This window comes from Propithecus coquereli, unplaced genomic scaffold (assembly GCF_000956105.1).
Source record: "Propithecus coquereli isolate 6110/MARCELLA unplaced genomic scaffold, Pcoq_1.0 Scaffold113, whole genome shotgun sequence".
Taxonomy (NCBI): domain Eukaryota; kingdom Metazoa; phylum Chordata; class Mammalia; order Primates; family Indriidae; genus Propithecus; species Propithecus coquereli.
This window is the reverse complement of record NW_012135303.1, coordinates 3,978,067-3,987,808: the sequence shown is the minus strand read 5'-3', so window position 1 is coordinate 3,987,808 and position 9,742 is coordinate 3,978,067. Positions and strand designations below refer to the sequence as shown.

At 41.0% G+C, this 9,742-nt stretch overlaps 1 protein-coding gene across 1 annotated transcript in view; it reads left to right on the top strand.

Annotated features, from left to right (window-relative positions):
* Window positions 1-3,546: 3,546 nt before the first annotated feature.
* The window catches only part of CASP10 (caspase 10, apoptosis-related cysteine peptidase), a 39,107-nt gene continuing 32,911 nt past the window's right edge, over window positions 3,547-9,742 (top strand). The window contains exon 1 of the mRNA XM_012655283.1: window positions 3,547-3,663. The gene's annotated coding sequence lies outside the window, so the exon portion shown is untranslated. The remainder of the gene's footprint in view (window positions 3,664-9,742) is intronic.

Below are 9,742 nucleotides of genomic sequence, written 5' to 3'. Positions count from 1 at the left end.
ATTTCTCATCCTCCATTCCCCTCCCACCCCAAATGTAAGGGTTTATTTCTGAACTCTTAATTCTATTCTATTGATCTATCTGTCTATCTTATGCCTGTATCACATTGTCTTGATTATTGTAGCCTTGTAGTAAGTTTTCAAATCGAGAAGTGTGGCCCTCCACCTTTGTTCTTTTTCAAAATTGTTTTGGCTATACCGGGTTTACATTTCCTTACATTTCCATATAACCATTAGGATCAGCTTGCCAAATTATGTAAAAAGGGCCCCTGAGATTTTGATATAGTGATTACACTGAATATGTTTTCATAGATTAATTTAGGATGTATTTCCACTTTAACTGAACTCCCTTTTTACATACATTGATATCAGTGACATTTCTTGTTATTTGCCTCACTAGATTTTTATAGATGTGGCTAAGTAATATGCTTCCCTTTTGAAAAATTATTAAATCAAATACTAAAGCAATTTTCTTTCTATTTTTTGTCCTAGAAACAACAAACTAATCTCTCAATGAAAAAAAAAAAGAAGCCTTTCTGCTTTGGTTCTTTTTCTTAAAATCAGCATTAAAAATATCGTACTCAAATTTAACCACATCCACCTAGTTCCCCAGCCAATGTTTTTAATTTAACTCTTTTAGGAAATACCGCCATCTTATGGAGCTTTGAGGTCTTGCTCCTTGTGGCCGCTGTTCTGTTGTACAGTACAGTGAACACAAACTGGGTGGCATTTCACTTGTCTAGCTGCCGTCTCCTGCCAGTTCACTGGAAATCTCTGCTGGGACTCTTACCAGGAAAAGTCTCCCCCTTCGGAACTTAGCTTCACTATACTCCCTTATACTGCATAAGACCGGTTCTGGGACGGTCTGGAGTGTATGGATAAAGGTGGGGGGAAGGGAGTCCTGGAAGTGGGAGTGGCCAATCTAAAGGACCTCCTACCCTAGGACATTTTTGAGGCCCCTCAGGGGGTGGGGTGGAAGTTTCAGGGCGCTGAGTCTTCTCCAGCCAGGTCCGCCTCCCCCTCCCCCATCACTTATGCCAATCCCTTAGTTCAGGAGTCTTCGCTCTTATAAAGTCTCCCTGAGCACAGGGTGAGGAACGTGGACCAGAGCCTGGGTGGAAAAGAAAACCAACCACTGCTACCCCCACTCCCTTCCAAGGTGAAACTAAAGAGAAACAGTCCAGTGTTTCCTCTTTGTCCCTAGGGCAGTAGTAGACACCCACATCCATGAAGGACTGTCAAGGTTTTGATCAGCCCAAGTAGACTCTATGACTGCAACCAATCAGGAAAGAGATTGTTAGGGAGTGTTTATTCTCCTGCAGTCAGCTCCCCGTCAGCACGCCCCCAGTAATGGCGTTCTAAATGGGAGGCAGTGGGAGTACAAATAGCCACACTGCCCACCGTCTCCCCTCTGCAACTCCGTTCAAGTATTTCCCCGGAGTAGGAGGAGTACTAGGATAAAAGTTTAAGTTTTACTTCCGGTGCCTCTATTCTATTTGTACCTTCCAGGCCTCGATCAAATGCCTCCTTCTCCAGGGCAGCCCTGCCTGGAGTCATCCCTGGTTCCTTGGCTCCTGTGGCATCACCACACCCTGCCCGGTAGTTACAGATAATACATTACATCGCCCTGAGTTACGCCCTGAGTTAGTAAGTAAAAGCCTGGGGCTTACGAGCGTGGGATTTGGACTCAGTGAGACCTGGGTTTGAGTCCTGAATTCCCACCTCTTCCTAGCTTTGGGATGGTGGGAAGATACTTTGCCTCTTTGAACGTGGGTTTCCTCATCTAGCAAATGTGGGTAACAGTGCCAACCATGGCTGAGAGTTGCTGTGAGAGTTCATCAGAGAATAAGCGCCTGGAAAGGGTAGTCCCTGTAGTCATACTTGTTATGGAAGGCAGGCACTGCGTTTTACTCACTTTTGCTTTCACGGTGCCCAATTCAGTGCTTTACACACAGGAAATGCTTGCTAAATGTTTACTATTATTGAATAAAGGTTGAAAGAGTTCATGTACTTTATGAACAGGGTTGGAGAGAGTGATAGTTTCACCAAATTGTCTCCCGAAATGGTCCAAGGAATGAAATATTTACAAGAAAAACTGAATAGAAGACCAAGACTTAGGGCTTGTCTTTCTTTACTTTTTAAAAAAATTGTGGTAAAATATACAGAATATAAAATTTGCCGTTTTAATCTTTTTTTTTTTTTTTTTTCAAAGACACCAGGTCTCACGGTGTTGCCCAGGTTGGAGTGCAGGTGCTATTCACAAGCACAATCCCACTACAGATCGGCACAGGATTTTTGACCTCTCTATTTCTGACTTGGGCTGATTCACCCCTCCTTGGCAACCTTATGGTCCCTGCTCCTGGGAGGTCACCATATTGATACTGAACTTAGTGTGGATACCTGATTGGCATAGGGCACTATAGCCCAGAACTCCTAGGCTCGAGCGATCCTCCTGCCTACGTCTCCTGAATAGCTGGGACTATAACCACGTACCACCGTGCCTCGCCATTTTAACTCTGTTTTGTGTACGATTCAGTGGCATTAAGCACATTCACATTGTTGTGCGATGTGATCTAGGGCTTGTCTTTCTTAAACCCAGAAGTTCTCTGGATGATGCCTAGGATATGGAAAAGGCACTTTAACACTTTTGCTAATCAAAGCATCATAAATCTTGCTTTTTTCCAGAGATAAAACATTTAAGATACTGTAGGTCTTCCCAGAGCTCTGCACATTTGAGTTAGCTTAATATAGTGCTGTGACTTAGAGCCAGACTTGCTAGTTTAAATCTTGGCTCTCCCACTGGCTCACTGTGTGACCTTGGGCAAATTACTTAACCTTTCTGTGCCTTAGTTTTCACATTTTAAAGCAGGGGTCATAGTAATTGTACTTATCTTAGAGGATTGTTGGTATAATAAAAGGAATAAATATTTGTGAATAGCCTGTGTCTAGCACACGGTAGTTGCGATGTAAATATTTGGTTTTGTTTTCATAATTAGAAATGATATCTTCAAGGTCTCTCTGCTGCATGATTGAATGTGCTGTGAGAGCAGACACTGTCAGTTTTGTCTATCATTATTTGGTTGAGTTCCTTGCAAATGCTTCCATATGGGATTATAGTTCATTATCTCCCCTTTTTTCATCTTTAAAACATTTTGTTTATTTGTACTTGAACTTAAGAAATGGTCAAGATGATTGACGACTATTTCATGAGATTTTTGGTTTTATTTTAAAGGTGAAGTGAGTTTGGGGAAGGAAATGGTTAGGAAAATAAATATTTCCCTTTTTGACTTACCAAGGGGACTGAGACCCAAAGAAAAGGGTGGAACACTTAGTGGCTTCCAGGAGTTCATGTCCAGGAGCCTTTGGCTTTACCTGGGAAAACCTTGTGTTCTACAGTGAGAAAGAAAGTTGTAAATTTGCCATTAGGGGACGCTGTTTGTCAGGGTTATCTTAATGCAGGAAAAAGGGAGGGAAAAAGGCAGATAGGCAGTGATGACATCAACCAGGAAATTAGTATCAGACCACAAGATCCAGTTTTCACGCAAACAGCCAGCAGGTCTTGAGCTCTCTTCCCGCGCAAAAGGATTCTAACTTCTCAAAAACTTTGTTTTCAGGCAGTTTCCTCCAGAACCTTCAGGGGGTTGGTGGAACTTGATCCGAAGGTAGGTAAGTAACACTCTCCCCCCTCCCCCCACCCTATGCTCTGATCTTTCCTTTGCTTTTTCTTAGAAACTTGTAAAAACTCATGTCAGCAATGGCGCTATTTTTGCCTGGATTTCTTTACCATGCCAGGGAAAAACGAAAGTTAATAAAAAACCAGGAAGGCTTCAACATAGCGTTTTACCACCAGAGATATGTTAGTCCACAGAGACTCCCTGTAGCTAGAGATCAGAATCTTCAAGAAACTTCAAGGCGAATGTCTGATGTGGTAGAATAGAAATGTATCTCCAAGAAACCACTCGCTTGACCTCAGGGCTATTAGCAGGGAAGACCCATGAATGATCCCATTAAAATCGGCATTTTTAAATTTCCTTTTTTCTAACAACACAAGTAATATATGCTCATTGCATAAAATCTGAGAAACTCGCATGGGAGCCCCCCAAATTTGTATTATCTATATATTTCTTTTTCTTTATTTATTTAAAAATTTTTTAAAAAATTCTTTTTTTTGAGAGACAGTCTTCCCGCCTGAGCCTCCCAAAATGTCGGGATTATAGGCATGGGGGGCACATGGCCTGTTTTATCTATGGTTATACCACCTCAATATAACCATTCTTTGTTCTTGAGATTTTGATTTTTGTTACGTGTTCCTTCCTTTAGAAATATATTCCTATTTCTAAACATAGCCAAGTCTTGCATAATAAATATATACCTCAAGTCCTTGTAGAATAAATAACATTACAAGGAAAATTTTATCAGTGCATTGTTCCTTTGATTAAAATGAAATTTGGTGTAGAGAACACTGTAGTTTGTGAACTGGTCTGTTGGAAACGTTAGCTTATGCAATTTGTAACTTCCTACACTGATTTGAACGCTCTTGTCTGAAACCAGCCTTTCCTTCTGGGTCTCTGGTTAGGGCTTCCCCTTCTGTGAGATGCAGGCCTGCGCTGTCACCAGGCACAGTGTGAAGTTACGGATGTAACAAACATCCCTTATGGTACTGTGACTGAGGTCAAGCTTGTACCACTTGCTGCCGGACAGCCAGTAAGTCCAGAGACAAGGTGTTGGGGCAAGGAAAGGACTTTTATTTCGAGATCCAGCAAACCGAGAACATGGTGGACTAATGTCCCAAAGAACCACCATAAGTTAGTATGAACTTTAGGTTCCTTTTCGTCTTAAGGGAAGGGGAGGTTGGGTTTCAAGAGGTGACCAAGGACAGCAGACAACTGACATCAGTCAGCAAGGGCTGAGGCGGTTGTAAAACTTCTTTGCTCTTGGTCAGTTAACTTTGGAGGACGAGGGACAGGATATTTCTACTTGTGTGTGTACTATACTTTTTTTTTTTTTTTTTATCTCCCCAGAAATTAGTTTTAGAAAAGGCTTGGTTGTCACCTTTCTTTTAGCCTCTATGCAGAGCTAAGCAGAAGCTTTTGACCTAGAGGACGTTACCGCAGGGGGCCAGTGGCAAAATGGAGGTAGTTGTGTTAAGCTCCCTTCCGCTGCTACAGTTTCCCCACTGTCAAAGGTTCATTCCACAATCTTGTGGAATTGGGGCAGGGGCGTCTCAGCACTGGCTAATTCCTGCTGGGCGAGGTGGACAAGGGGCAACTGTGGAATGGAACCATTTGACCTGACTAAGGAAATATTTCCTAGTGCCCTTGTTTGGAGGAACAATCGTAGGCATCTCCTTTTTTGTTTTGTCGCTTGTGGTCAGACCCATACAGCTCTTGGTTGCAGAATATATAATATAATAAGTTTTGCTAGTGTGTATAGCATCGTAACCAAAAGAAGAACAGTGAAGCCTAATTTATGAATGTGTCCCAGAAGTCACCAGATTGCACCTGGAATCCAGGAGAATAGGTCTGTAAACCAGTCTCCAAGAGTGTCTAGTCTTAAACCTGTTTGGTGTTCTAAGGTTTGTTTGAGCCAGGTAGCCTGTTGCCTAATTTGGTCAATATGCATCTTTTGTCTCTTTCAGAGGAGGAATTAATATAAGTGCAACAGGTGGTGTTAGCCACCATACAGACTCCTCTTTGTTCTGCAAGCATACAGTCTAGGACAATGTGGTTATCAAGCACTACTTTAGCAAGGGAGTCAAATGATTTTCATGGACTAGCAGGAGCGAGGGCAGTTTTATTAGCAGTAACATTTAAAGTTTTAGGTAAGTTTGTCAGTACATGTTGATGAGCAGGGAGGACGGAGTAGCCAAAGAAATATTTATCTCTATCTGGAATTTTCCCCAGGAGGTCACTAGCCACTCTGGTAAATAATTTTAGGGAACTGGTCCAGTGGGCAACCTCCAACCTGTTATGGACAGAAAAGGGGGTCACTGTGAGTCCCCTGAGGCATAATCTCTGAAGAATGTTAGGCAGAGCGAGGCCCATCGGCCTTTGTTCCAACTGCGTACAAAAATGTATCTCTGGGGGGCACACAGCCCTCTAGAGGGTCTCGTTTGTACCCAACTCATACTGAAATGATAATCATCCTGATTTATTTTTTGGTTTATTGACCTCTTAGTTCTGGTTCTAGTATAGTTCATGGATTAGGAGGGATCCCCTTAGCTGTATCATTTTCTGTGGTGGCACATCTAAAAACACACAGAGGGCTTAGTCTGAGATAGGTCAGATACAATTTTTACTCTGTATAGGACTTGGGAAGCAGTGAACGGGAATAGACAGAGAAGCCTTTCGTGCCAGTTTGGTGCTAATAACTGAGTAGGTTGCACCCATGTCCATTAAAAGGTCGGTTTGTTCCCCCTGCCAAAGGTACCCAGGGCTCCTGCGGGGGAATCCGAATGGGGTGTGGAGCCTCCACTCGCATGTTGTCAATGCAGTAACTGAGTGCTTTTATCTATAGTTTTGGAGCAGCACCTTAATCCTTGCCTGGCATGGTCTTAGGTTCTATTTAAAATTTGGTATCTTACTGTCACAGAGTCTGTTCTATCAATGTTATGATCTCTATCTTAACATTAATGTTAAACTCCAAAAGGGAGGGAGTATAATGAGGCACGTCTGACCTCACTTGCCTTCGTGGCCAGGAATTCAGGTTTAAGGTTTTTCTGGGGTCCCCTTGGCCAAGAGGGGGTTTGTTCACTTGGTTGGGGGCCTTAGAATTTTATTTTAGTTTACAATTCCCCATTTTGGCCAAGATTTGCCAGAGGCAGCGTCAGTGGCCACACTTTTATTTTGTCCCATCATTGCGAGGGTGGTGTGACCACCTGCCCAGGTCCATCCAGGCCCTCAGTGGGATGCCTGTGGCTAAGGGACTTAGACCAAAGGCTTACAGCCAATTAAATATTTTGGACCAGGCTGGGCGCGGTGGCTCACGCCTGTAATCCTAGCTCTCTGGGAGGCCGAGGCGGGCGGATTGTTTGAGCTCAGGAGTTTGAAACCAGCCTGAGCAAGAGCGAGACCCCGTCTCTACTAAAATTAGAAAGAAATTAATTGGACAACTAAAAATATATAGAAAAAATTAGGCAGGCATGGTGGCGCATGCCTGTAGTCCCAGCTACTCGGGAGGCTGAGTCAGGAGGATTGCTTGAGCCCAGGAGTTTGAGGTTGCTGTGAGCTAGGATGATGCCACAGCACGCTACTTCAGGCAACACAGTGAGACTCTGTCTCAAAGAAAAAAAAAAAAAAAAAAATTTTGGACCAGATGGGAATGGAGGTAGATAGACATTCATCAATGCTTTGAAACCTTTTAGGCAACAGAAGAATGAAAATCAAAATACCAAAGGCAAGGTAACAAAATTAACTTATCTATAAACATTGAGTTACTATAATCCTGGCTTTAGCTGTAGACTTGTAGCAATTTGCAAAATAAAACATAAGCATTTTGTTAAAGCCATTTGAGCCTAAAGGTGGCTGATAAGTTTTTATCCTAGTTTTACTTGTAAACCCCATAACTGGGAACAACAATAAAGAAGGCTCTGTCGTCATGTATTTTGATTGCCCCTTAGTAATTCTCTTTTAAGTGTTTGGGAAGCAGGAAAATTTTTATGGTTGGGATGGACAGAAAGGAGGCAAAGTCCCCCAGTTTGCCAGCTGTTTAGGCGTTTGTGTGTAGGTCCTTGATTTGGAGGGTCTGGACTAATTTTATTCCTCAAAATTGGCCCTTACCATTTCCACCTCCCACCTCTTCCACAACAGTCCGTAGGTCCAGAGGGAGGATGTCTGTACAGTTTTAGCAGCAGGGCATTGGTGATGGAGAACAGACTGGGCCCGTGGGATTGAGTAGTTTTCAAATTCCGGAGATACCAGGTAAACTCTGCTATTTACTTAATCTTTCTTGACTCTGGAAAAGAAAGCATAAAGAAATAGTAATGTTTTAAGCAAAAAGTCATAAAAGAATAATTTTAGTCCTCTATCATTTCGGTCCCATGTAATTAATTTTTGTTTTGCTAGATATTGGGTTAGCAATCCTTATGAATGCATGAGCTTTTTAATTAGAGACCTTTTTACCTAGTCCAATCAGAAACATGTATTCAAGAGTACTTATCAGTCTTTTCTATGAATTTTTTTTGAAGTAGACATTATAAATTGCTTTTTGAGAAACACCAAAGTAAAACAACAATTGTCTGTGGATAACAAAAATCTTAAAATAGTCGTGGTGAAAGACACAAAGGAAATTTGATTATTTCTGTGGCATATAACACTTTAGCATAATAATCATAATTATTATTGATAACATATACCAAGATATATCATATTTTTAGGAATCTCATACAATTTTGGAACACATATTAATAACATGTTTAGATAACTGTAACTCAAGGAAAGTTAAATACCATTTCAAATTTGGCAATGTTTTCCCTATAATTTTAACATACCAAACAAGCCTTCTATGTTTTTCTTGGACTTTTAGAGGCCCTAACATCAAAAGTTAGTTTGAAGTAATTTGAAATTTTTAATATTAGAAAGCTTGTCAAATATTGAAAGTTTAAAACATTTGTTCAAAATAAAATCACAAGTCACTGTAAAATAATGATCGTTTATTTAACCAAGAGTGATAGTCATCAAGAGACTTTAATGTACGGGAAGTCACAGAGATGCAAAACCTTACCCCTTTTAAAGTTTAGTTTTCCTAGTTAGTCATAAATCTAATAAAGACAAGACAGGAATTACCTTGATAAAGCATAAAATCTTTGTTTCTTTTAAGCCAGTTACCCAAAAGGTAAAGAAAAACCTTCTGTAACTTGTTTCTTTTTCATGGGAAGCTCCTTTAGACGACTTGAAAGTTAAACCTGATAAGAAAGGGTACTTGAATTAGCCATACACAGCATGAGTGTATGTAGGGTCATGAGTGTACAGTACATTATAAAGGAATGTGAATAAGAAAAACTAGTACTTTGAGTAGGAGAACAAATGACTCAGCAACAGCTCGAGAAGTTTTCTGACCATATTAAATAATTTAGACATATCAAGAAAAGCCAAGTGTAGAATTAAGTCATACTGAAGGAAAACATTGTTTTTCTAAACCTTTAAAATAAAACATTTTAGCATCAGGCCATAACGACAGACTTAGGAGCACATGGGAGAGAATTTACAGGAGCTGATGAAAAAGTCGAAGGTGAGAATTACCACCCTAGGCCTTCTCAAGGGGAAAAAAAGCTGAAATCAGCAAGGCAAAGAAGAAGTTGAACTTTGGACGTACAAGTCTGAGAAGTTTAAAAAAAAAAAAAAGAACAATGGTGATCTAGCACCTCTTGTGTTATCCTGGATAGAGCTGGAGCCCATTCTACTAAGTGAAGTATCACAAGAATGGAAAAACAAGTACCACATGTACTCATCATCAAATCGGTATTAGCTGACCAACACTTATGTGCACATATAGTAGTAACATTCATCAAGTGTCAGGCAGGTAGGGGAGGGGAGGAGGGGATGGGTACATCCACACCTAATGGGTGCGCTGTGCACCATCTGGGGTATGGACACGCTTGAAGTTCTGACTTGGATGGCGCAAAGGCAACATATGTAACCTGAACATTTGTACTCTCTTAATATGCTGAAATAAAAATAATAATAAGAAAGAAAGAAAAGAAATGCGAAAGAAGCCTGATCTTAACAACAACAACAAAAAAGGCAAT